This window comes from Scyliorhinus canicula, chromosome 1, assembly GCF_902713615.1.
Source record: "Scyliorhinus canicula chromosome 1, sScyCan1.1, whole genome shotgun sequence".
In the NCBI taxonomy this organism is placed as follows: domain Eukaryota; kingdom Metazoa; phylum Chordata; class Chondrichthyes; order Carcharhiniformes; family Scyliorhinidae; genus Scyliorhinus; species Scyliorhinus canicula.
Window position 1 is genome coordinate 176,096,886 of NC_052146.1, and position 12,088 is coordinate 176,108,973.

Genomic DNA, 12,088 nt, shown 5'->3' on the forward strand with positions numbered 1-12,088 from the left:
GGTCTTCTCGACAATGAAATCTGCCTACCACCAGCTCCCCATCCGCAAGGCGGACCGCCCATAAACTGCGTTCGAAGCATATAGCCGCCTTTATCACTTCCTTAGGGTTCCCTTCAGCGTCACTAATGGGGTCTTGGTCTTCCAACGGGAGATGGACCGAATGGTTGACCGGTAAGCGCTGGGGGCCACCTTCTCGTACCTGGATAACGTCACCATCTACGGCCACGATCAGCAGGACCACGATGCTAACCTTTCCAAATTTCTCCACACCGCCAAACTCCTGAACCTTACGTATAACAAGGAGAAGTGCGTGTTGAGCACCAACCGCTGAGCCATCCTTGGCTGTGTGGTGCAAAATGGAGTTCTAGGGCCCGACCCCGACCGCATGTGCCCCCTCATGGAACTCCCCCTCCCCAACTGCCCCAAAGCCCTCAAACGATGCCTGGGGTTCTTCTCATACAATGCCCAGTGGGTCCCTAACTATGCGGACAAGGCCCGCCCGCTCATTCACTCCACCGTTTTCCCCCTGACGGCCGAGGCTCACCAGGCCTTCAACCATATCAAGACCGACATCGCCAAGGCCGCGATGCAGGCGGTCGATGAGATCCTCCCCTTTCAAGTTGAGAGCGATGCATCAGAAGTCTCATTGGCCGCCACCCTCAACCAGGCCGGCAGACCCGTGGCATTCTTTTCATGCACCCTCCATGCATCCGAAATTCAGCACTCCTCCGTCGAAAAGGAGGCCCAAGCCATTGTAGAAGCTGTGCAACATTGGAGGCATTACCTGGCCAGCAGGAGATTCACTCTCCTCACTGACCAACGGTCGGTTGCCTTCATGTTCAATAACACAGCGGGGCAAGATCAAAAACGATAAAATCTTGAGGTGGAGGATCAAGCTCTCCACCTACAATTACGAGATTTTGTATCGCCCCGGTAAGCTCAATGAGCCCCCCGATGCCCTATCCCGAGGTACATGTGCCAGCGCACAAGTGGGCCGACTCTGGGCCCTACACGATGGTCTCTGTCACCCAGGGGTCACCCGGTTCTTCCACTTCATAAAGGCCCGCAACCTATCCTACTCCATTGCGGACGTCAGGACGGTCACCAAAGACTGCCAGGTCTGTACGGAGTGCAAACCGCACTTCTACCGGCCGGACTGAGTGCACGTGGTGAAGGTCTTCCGTCCCTTTGATTGCCACAGCATGGATTTTAAAGGGCCTCTCCCCTCCACCGACTGAAACACGTACTTCCTTAATGTGGTCGATGAATACTCCAGATTCCCCTTCGCAATCTCATGCCCCGATATGATGTCTGCCACAGTCATCAAAGCCCTCAACACCATCTTCACTCTGTTCGGTTACCCCGCTTACATCCATAGCAACCGGGTATCTTCTTTTATGAGTGATGAGCTGCGTCAATTCCTGCTCAGCAAAGGCATTGCCTCGACCAGCTACAACCCCCTGGGAAACGGGCAGGTGGAGCGGGAGAATGGGACGGTCTGGAAGGCCGCCCAGCTGGCCCTACGGTCCAGAAATCTCCTGGCCTCCATCTGGCAGGAGGTCCTCCCCGATGCCCTCACTCCATCCGATCGCTGCTTTGCACTGCAACTAACAAAACCCCCCATGAACATCTCTTTGCCTTCCCCAGGAAGTCCACTTCCGAGGTTTCGCTCCCAACGTGGCTGGCAGCTCCAGGGCCCATTCTCCTCCGCAAACACGTGCGGCTCCACAAGGTGGACCCGTTGGTCGAGAGGATACAGCTGCTCCATGCAAACCTGCAGTACGCCTGTGTACTCCGACAGCTGCCAAGAGACAGTCACCCTCAGGGACCTGGCACCAGCTGGGTCACCACCCCCCCCCCCCCCAACTGCCCCAGCGCCATCCATCCTCCCCCCAGTGCACCTCACCACAGCCCCCTCTCCAGGACGATCTGCCCTCCCCTTGGTCCCACCCGGGGATGAAGATGAGGTCTACACGCTCCCGGAGTCACCGGCGACCGGGCCGACGCCTGCATCGCCACCGGGACTGCGGCGCTCACAACGGAGGATCAAGGCCCCAACCGGTTAAATTTATGAACTTTCCCCAAAATGTACACTTTAAAAATGCTCACATACATGTAACTAGTTTTTCCATCACCCCCGCTGGACTCTTTTTTAACAGGGGGTGAATGTGGTAGTCACCACTGTTGTATATATCACATACGAGATGTATTACGGTAAGGCTCCTGTACTACAGGTACGGGGGTAGATCCCTGCCTGCTGGCTCCACCCAGTAGGCGGAGTGTAAATGTGTGGGCTCACCGAGCTGCAGCCATTTCAGCAGCAGCTGCAAGAGGCAACACATCTCTGCTTAATAAAGCCTCGATTACACTCTACTCTCGTCTCGACGTAATTAATAGTGCATCACACTGTCAAAGGACTTTTCTGCATCTAGGGAGACGATCACCTCTGGTGTTCTCCCCGGGATTGTGGGGGGTCATTATCACATTTAGCAACCGCCTGATGTTCGCTGTGAGGTGCCTACCCTTGATAAAGCCCGTTTGGTCCTCTGTGACCACCTCTGGCAGGCAGCTTTCCAGCCTTTTGACCAAGACCTTTGTGAGTGTTTTCATGTCTACATTTCACAGCAAAATGGGTCTGTATAATCCGCATACTGTCGGGTCTTTATCTTTTTTGGGTATCAATGAGATTATGGCCTGTGCCAGCATAGAAGACAAAGTGCCCCTTGCCAGCTAGTCTGCGAACATGTCCCTTAGGTGTGGGGCCAAGGCTGGCGCAGATTTTTTATAGAAGTCCGCCGGGAACTCAGTGCCTTCGGCTCCTCACTTTAAACCTATGCCCTCTGGTCTTAGACACCTCTGCCATGGAGAAAAGATTCTTACGATCTTACCTATCTATGCCTCTCATAATTTTGTATACCTCTATCAGATCCCCCCTCAGTCCCCCCTGCTCCAGGGAAAACAAACCCATTCTCTCCAGTCCCTCCTCATAGCTGAAACTTTCCATCCTAGGCAGCATCCTGCTGAAAGTCCTCTGCAACCCGTCCAGTGCAATCATTCCGATGGTGTGGCGACCAGAACTGTGCACAATATTCCATCGGTGGCCGAACTAATAGTTTATAAAGTTGTACCAAGACCTCCCTGCTCCTATATTCAGTTAGAGCTGAATTTCGAGTCCCCGCTGGGGCAGGAACAGAGGTGGGCGGCCAGCCTGTTCTCTGTGGGCTGAATGAGGCTATTTGCAGGACCACCCATCAACAGGCAGCAAATAAACAAAATAATGGCCACTTAGGTGAACTGAAATTTTCCATTCGGCCTCCAGATTTCTGGAGGTGACAGAGGACCAGGGAGGTCAGTATTCCAGGCAGGCTTAGAGGCCCTCACTCTCCAGCTGGTGTCAACAACAGCTGCAGACCACCCTGTTGGAGGAGTTACCCCCTCCCCCAATCCCTGCACAGTGCTAGCCTGCCTGCAAAAACAAATATGGGTAGAGAGAGTGGTTCTCCATTTTGAAACACCTTCTCCCTCTCTTATCCTGCTGCTGCTTTTAAGTTTGAAGGCTTCTGATTGGATCTCCAGCGTCATGACATCCACCGGCCATCCTTAATTGGAGAATGTGTGTGCCCTTGGGTCAGTAATTCAGATTGAGTGACTGTTTCCCACACAATGCAGGCCTCTGACCCAAATTTGAGCCCGACAGTGGAGGTCAGAATCCTGCAGGGAACATTCTGCCCTTAACTTCAGAACATCCCTCAATTTGCAGAGATCTCCTTCTCATTTCAGAAAGCATACCTGATTTTGCAGCCCCCACCAATATCCCAAACACCCTGGGCTGGATTCTCTGATTTTGGGGCTATGTCCGGAGGAAGTGTCTGGTTTTACGCCGAAAAAATCAATGAGGCCCCAGCACCGATCCTCCGACCGGTGAGGGGCCAGCAGCCGCGCCACGTAAAACGCATGGGATCCTAATATAAATGGCTGGAGAATTGCCGGGTCCATGGCTGCGCATGCGCACAGCGACGACCTGCAGTGGATGCATCTTACAACATGGGGCCGGCCGCACGCGGACACGAACTGCCAGATAGTGCCTCCCTTGACACCCCCTCGCCACCCCTGGGCCATGCCCCACCAGTCCCTCAGCCCTCACTGAAGCTCCCTCAGCCAACATCATGCCTCCCCTCCTCCCCCCACTCCCCCCCCCCCCCCCCACCCCCCCACCCCCGACTGGTGCGGTGTTGGACACAGTCCGCAGCCGCCACGCCGGGTTCACAAAAGCTGAGAGCACACGTGTCCCGCGCAATCGGGAAATCGGCCCATCAGGGGCGGAGCATCGGGGAGGGCCTTCAGGTAAAGTCCTGAGGCCGTCCCAACGGCATGCAGTGTACTCAGCATACTCCTCGATGCCGCAGTTTTGGACGGGGCAGAGTATCCGAAAACAGGCGCCGCCTCTGATTCAGTTGTGAAAAGGGGTTCTCCGCCCGATCACCGATTACGATATCGGCATCGGGCATCGGAGAATCCTGCCCCCTGTGTCAGAGACCCTCCTACGCACAAATTCAAGGACTTCCGACTTCAGAAGGCCCCTTTATCTCAGACAGCCCTGTCAATGGGCAGCACGGTAGTGCAGTGGTTAGCACAGTTGCTTCGCAGCTCCAGGGTCCCATGTTCGACTCCTGGCTTGGGTCACTGTCTATGCGGAGTCTGAACGCTCGACCCGAGCCTGCGTGGGTTTCCTCTGGGTGCTCCAGGTTCCTCCCACAAGTCCTGAAAGACGTGCTTGTTACGGCGATAGGGTGGAGATGTGGGCTTGGGTAGGGTGCTCTTTCCAAGGGCTGGTGCAGACTCAATGGGCCGAATGGCCTCCTACTGCATTATAAATTCTATGATTTGATACCTGCCAGTTTCACAGCCACCACTGGTTTTAGAATTCCCAATTTCATAACCCACATTTCCCCAGTTTCGGAATGCCCCTCATTTTCAGTGACGACTAGTTTTTGAGCCCCAATTTCAGGAACTCCCTGATTTCAGAATCAATGGCCTACACCGCAGCTCACTGATGTTGGCATGTGAAAGTCCCTTTAAGAAATGGGTGTTTTTAAATGGGTGTATATAAATATCTGTAGCGAGAGTACCTTTAAGAAATGGGTGTTTATTACTGCAGTGATGTCAGAGAGGTGGTGGAGCTGGGCTGTCTGTCAGTTTTTTACTTTTGTTTTAGGCTGTTTGCTGCAGGGTGTGTTTTAGTTTTGTTTTCAGAGCTGGATAGCTGCAGTCACAGCCAGAAGGTGTATTAGAGTCTCCCTCTGTAATCTAAAGAATGTAAATCGATCCTGGTGATTTAAAACTAATAACTGCCCGCAGAAGTGACTTTAAGCTGATGTGCTTCTGTTTAAAGGTTTTTTTAAAGTCTTCTGGATGTTAAAAGGACAGCTTACAGATTACTTAGTGTTGTATTCTTTGGTGGTTGTATTTGAATTAATGGTTGCTAAGATGTTCACTGTTTGTTTTAAAAAGGTTAACTTGAATTCATAGAATAAACATTGTTTTGCCTAAAAAAATACTTTTCCATTTCTGCTGTACCACATCTGTAGAATGGGCTGTGTGCTCCCCATACCACAGTCTATTAAAAGTTGTGGATCAGGTGAACTCTATGATACACTTGGGGGTTCTCTAAACCCTGGCCCATAACAATGTGAGAACACCACCGCCCCTACCCTAATTTTCAAAGATCTTCATCATGAGCTGTGTCTCTGGATAGTGCACTTCACTCCCCTTGGGACACCTCAGGTTATTGCCGGAGTTCTACAGCATGGAATAAAGTGACCTGAGCTCTGAACTTTTACATTACACACATATTCCAGGGAAACACAGGAGACTCATCAGCCAACTTGCTGTACATTCATGTATGAGGCAAGCAACAAAAGCCTTGTGTGTGCTTCAGTGCTGGCCCAGACTAATTACTGAGTGGGCACTATTCTTTTCCAGAATCACATGTCATGCCCAGCACAGGTATGTATATTCTGAACTTTCAATTAATACTTTTAAAAATTGGCTGTCACAAATCATATGACTTCTGGCATTTGGACTACAAACAGTGTCAAGTCTTCGCTGAATACCTATTTAAATAGGAACACAGATGAGGGGACCTCACGGAATTCACACATCTCTTTTTTTAAGGGTGGGCCAACACCTAAAGACTGCAGACGTTCCAGATTGCCTGTCTCCATGTTTCAAACTGGATAAAAGAGAAGATTGAATCTCAGTGGCTTCTATTAAGTTCCCATTGTAGCACAATGGCCTCCCCCACCCAAACAAGATTGGGTGGGCCTCAGAAGTGTGAATCCAGCTGCCATGTGATTGAAACTTGTTTCAGGGGATTTACCTAATGTGGTGAATCACAGTAGCGTAATTCACACTGTATTACACATGTTGTACTATGTCTCTGTAAGCTCGGCACACAAGCAGTTGCGCTGCTCTGCCACTAGGGGGAGATGCACTGGGAGTGTACGGGAGTTTGTACTGGGCTCTACCCTTGGCTCCACCCAAGGCTCCTGCCCTAACCGGAAGTATAAAGGTTGATGCTGAGAGCCTGCTTGCCAGTTCATCTGGAGTTCATCTTGTCACAGGCAGGCTCTGTTGCAAGACAATTAAAACCACTGTTCACTTCTAACCACGTGTCGCGTGAATTGAAGGTCTCATCACCTTCATTACCCCAGAACCCAGCAGACCCATTAGAACCTTCAGTCATCAGCCAGTCTGAGAACCAGACTCTGAAACTAGCTACAGATGATCCAAGCAGCAATGTTCACCTGAGAACCAACCTCCTATATATTTGGCTACATGAAACTTTGCAACATGCTATGAGCTCTTCACTATACAAGCTCCTGACTTCAACTTTAAATCACTGAGTTCAAAGAACATACAGTGCAGAAGGAGGCCATTCGCCATCGAGTCTGCACCGGCCCACTTAAGCCCTCACTTCCACACTATCACCATAACCCAATAACCCCTCCGAACCTTTTTGGACACTAAGGGAAATTTATCATGGCCAATCCACCTAATCTTCACGTCTTTGGACTGTGGGGGGAAACCGGAGGGTCCGGAGGAAACCCACGCAGACAAGAGGTGAACGTGCAGACTCCGCACAGACAGTGATCCAGCAATGAATCGAACCAATGCAATCCACTGTGCTACCGTGCTGCCCAAATGGTGCACTGATCTCTTGAACCACCAACACGACTCCAGAACCCCCAACTCACTATGGGTGGTCTCTGGGCCCCCCACACCTGTGCAGATCGCCACCTCGCAAAGAAATGGCAGCTTGGCACCACCAGCCTAAGGAACTGGCAGTGCCCCTGCAGTGCCAGGCTGGCACCAGCAGTGCCAGGGCACCACCCTGCCGAGAGAGCATGCACCTGGGGGCCTCAAATCCCCTGGGAGACCCCCAAAGTGCCATTTTGTCTGGTCTCCATTTGTGGAGGGGTCTCCAAGGTCACTCAATAAACCACAGGCCTGTCACATGGGAGACCAGAAATCAAAAATCAGAGACTGAATTAACTGGTCGGCATGGTAGCACAGTAGTTAGCATTGTTGCTTCACAGCGGCAGGGACCCAGGTTCGATTCCCGGCTTGGGTCACTGTCTATGTGGATTCTGCACGTTCTCCCCGTGTCTGCGAGGGTTTCCTCCGGGTGCTCCGGTTTCCTCCCACAAGTCCCAAAAGACCTTGTTCAGTGAATTGGACATTCTGAATTCTCCCTCGGTCTACCTGAACTGGTGCCGGAATGTGGCAACTAGGGGCTCTTCACAGTAACTTCATTGCAGTGTTAATGTAAGTCTACCTGTGACAATAATAAAGTTTATTATTAAAACTGTGATTTGTAAAAGTGCACTATATTTATTTGTATCTAGTGTGTGAGTGTGCAACATTGTGTTAAGTCGGGGTAAATGTGTGAGAATAAATTTTAAACTCACAACAGTTTGCTGCCAAATTATTTAATTGGCAAACACATTGCAAGAGTAAGAAAAGGCACACCTTTTTCCATACAAAACTGATACTGATTATGGGCAGTACGAGAGCAATACATTCTGTCCGTGACATCCTGGACTTCAGAGAGGTGTGTGTGTGTTGGGGGAGGGGGCTACTCATTGCACCGAATGACTGCACTAAATATAGACTCTCAGATTTAGAACAACTGTAAAAGCTTCGTTCAATGAATCGCTTGACACTGTGAAGTTCTGAGGACCAAAGGCACCTTGGCGTATTTGCCCATAGATCTCTGAAGGCAGAAGGGCAGGCTAATCGGGTGGTGAAAAGGCATATGGGACACTTGCCTTGATCAATTGAGGCATAGATTCCAAAAGCTGGGAGGTCATGTTGGAGTTGTACAGAAGTTTGGTGAGGTCACAGCTGGAGTACTGTGTGCAATTCTGGTCGCCATATTATGGGAAGGATGTGATTGCGCTGGAGGGGGTGCAGAGGAGATTCACCAGGATGCTGCCTGGGATGGAACTTTTATGCTATAAAGTGATTTTTTTCTGTTTAAATATTTTTATTCTCCATTTTCACATTTCCTTCAGAATTTACCCCCCACCAACAACAGCAAACGGTAACGAATACAATGTCAATCCCCCTACCAACTACAACGATCCCATCCTCCCACCACCCCCCAAACAACGGCCCAGCTGACAATACAAGCATCAAATAAAACAAACCCTACAAAGGTGGAAAAAAAAGGAAAAAAGCAAAAGGAATCAGGAATCGCCGATGGTCACCATTGACATTTACAGTCCACCCCCTAACCCCCCCAATATTCAATGCCATCCAATCCCCAAAAGAGTACCATGAATGACACCCATGAATTGCAGACAGCCCCCCCACCCCACCCTCCCTCCCAGACTCCTCCCCCCCAATTCCTCTTGTAAATCCCTCCCCCAAACCTCGGTTCCTTCCCCCAACTTTTCACCCCGGCTAGACTCACCGAAACCTGTTCTCCCAGGCTCCAATGGCTGCAGCTCCTCCTCCCATCTCACTTTCGTTCACTGGCCGGCTTAAACCGGCCAGCGTGGAGGCCCCCGCCCGGGTCTCCTTCCCCCTTGCCCGATCCCAAGATAACCAGGAAATCCCCGTTAGCACACAGGGCCGGCCTAAGGTACCGGCAACTCGGGCAGTCGCCCGGGGCGCCATGTGCTAGGGGGCGCCAGAGACTCGGGTCCCGCGCATGCGCAGTTGGGCCGGTGCCAACCAGCGCATGCTCGGTGGCCGCCCTCCCCAGGGCGGCCCCCCCCTCTGTCCGCCCCCCCCTCTGTCTGCCCCGCCCTCTGTCTGCCCCCCCCCCCTCTGTCCGCCCCCCCCCTCGGCCCCGGCCCCCTCCCCTCGGCCCCGGCCCCCCCTCGCCCCCCGGCCCCCCCCCACGGACCCCCCCCCCCCGCCCCCCCCCTCCCCGGGGCCCCGGCCCCCCCCCCCCCCCGGGCCCCGGCCCCCCCCCCCCCCCCCCCCGAAGGGCGCCGAAGTTCAGCTTGCCCGGGCGCCAGCAACCCTAGGGCCGGCGCTGTTAGCACACAACCCCAACATACACACCAAGCCCCAAAGAACCATCATTGCAAATGAAAGTCTCATCTCTTTCCTTGTCCAAATATATACGTCGATTCATTTAGTACATACATCAACATGCAGTGAAAAAATAAAGTTACATGTGGCTACATCGGTACACGAACATTTCTCAATTGTGCCACAGTCCTTCTGCCTTCGCAAACTCCTCCACTGCTTCCGCCGTCCCAAAATTGATTCCTTGGATTCGTAGGTCATCCTCAACTTAGCTGGGTATACTATGCAACACTGCACCTTGCTGATGTACAGTGCCTTCTTCACCCGGCTGAAGGCAGCCCGCCTCCTCGCCAGCTCCATTGTAAAGTCCTGGTACAAGCCTATACCAGCTCCAGCCCACTGCACCACCCGCTTCTGCTTTGCCCAGCACAGGACTTTCTCCTTCACGCTATACCTACGGAAACACAAAATTACTACTCTTGGCAGCTCACTTGCCTTTGGTATAGGCCTCCACGACCGATGAGCCCGATCCAGTTCATATTGGGAGGGATCGTCCCCCTCCCCCAATAGCTTCGCCAACACCATGGCAAAATACTCCGTCGCCCTCAGGCCTTCCACCACTTCGGGCAGACCCACAATCCTCAGATTCTGATGCCTGGATCTGTTTTCCAGGTCTTCCATCTTGGCTCACAGACCCTTGTTGGTCTCTATCACCTTCTGCAACTCCTTCCCCATTGAGGTGAGTTGATCACAGTGCTGCGATGCCTCTTCCACTTCCTTCAGTGTCTCACCTTGCTCCCGCACCTCCGCTGTTTGATACCGCTGCCCTCACCGGGGCAATCGCCTCCTCCACCTCCACTTTCAATACTGCCCCCATCTCCTTCATCGCTTCCATGTGCTTGTGAACTGTTTTTCAAGTTCCACAGCCATCACCTTGGTCATTTCTTCTGCTGTGAGTGATGCGGCCTCCCCTGGTGCTCCAGCCTCCGCTTTCCTTACAGTGCCTGCGCTGACTTTTTCACTCCCTGGTGGACTTCCGTTAACCCCCTTTTTCACTGCTCCCATGGCTCGTAATGTCACTTTGTAAGATAAACAGTGGTGTGGAAGAGTGCTTCAGCCAAACCCGCAGTAAGACACAAATAGAAATAAGGGGTGGAATCTCCGACTACACCCAGCAACAGGAATCAGGCGAGCAGGGGCATTTAATTTGGTCTGCTGAAAAATCAATTTCCCGCCAGCGGGAATACAGTTTGGAATTTTGTTATCCTGACTTTCAAGGTGGGGGAAAGGTGGATCAAGTTTCCCTGTAAGCAATTTCGTGAACCACATTTACATTCAATAGCATCTCATGAATGCTCATTAAAAGGCCAACTCATGAGGATCATGCTCTCCCTCCAGATTAAGTGTCCTGCTGGCAGCTAATGAGAAGGTTGTGTTTTATGACTGTATGGAAGCGGGTGAGCTTGGCTTTAACCACAACCTGGAGGTTACTAGACACTGCTTTCGCCTTCCTTTTACACTGTCACTGAAATATATTGGGTACCTGTAGCATTAAATATGGCAAGGCTCGGCACAGGAGGCATGACCGGGGGGTGGGGAGACAGAGGCAGGACTGTTGGGATAGAAGGAAGGACCAGAGGGGAAGGATGAAACACTGCCCAAGGATAAAATTTGAAAAGCTGTCTTGGGATGAGTAAAAGACCATTCCCAGAGGAGGGGAGCATGCTTCAGAGACTGTCCTGGAGCAGTCTGGGCATGTTAGAGTGTTCTGCATGGCTCATGTGTCATGGTCCCGGTCATGGGCAGGGGAAGACTTCAGTGGGCAGGGATAGTTGTGCACAGCATGGTGCGTAGGATGTGGTCAGTCAGCTAAGGCATTTGGTCCTGGGGGTTAGAGTCATGGGTTTGGGAAGCATGGGGTACAGTTACATTTAGGGGAAGTATCTGGATTCTGTAAGTTGGCAGTTGTAAAACCATGGGGGGTATTGGATGGTCACACGGCAGGGAGTGGTCTTGGAATGTAAGGGTGCATGTTGCCTCGGGAAGGGGCGGGGCCAGGTTGACAAACGGAATGGGGACATCAACATTGAACGGGATGGGAGGAAGAACAGGAATATCCATGTGGACAATGATGGGGTATAGGGTAACTGGGGAGAGGCTGGAAAGTAATAGAGGGTTACGACTTAGGAGTTAGTGACAGTGGAGAAGGATGGAAGGAACTTGGTGACTGATAGGGGGGATTGGAAGCTAGTCGCCTTCATGTAAGTTAAGAAGCGCCATGTTCGTCTTTAATGATTAATAACGCAGTTGGAAGAATAAGTTGAAAAGAATGATTTGGGGGTGGTTTCATGGCATGTCGGAGGAGTTCAATACTACTATTTCAGACCATTGACCCTGCTGAGGCCTTAGAAGAGTTGTATATGCATCATTTTGAGAGTATAACAATCCTCAACAATGTCCAGCTCTACCCTAAGTCAACAATAGCACTGTCATGCAATGAATTCCAGATCACATTGTGTGCTGTTCCTTTGCCCTGATAATCAGG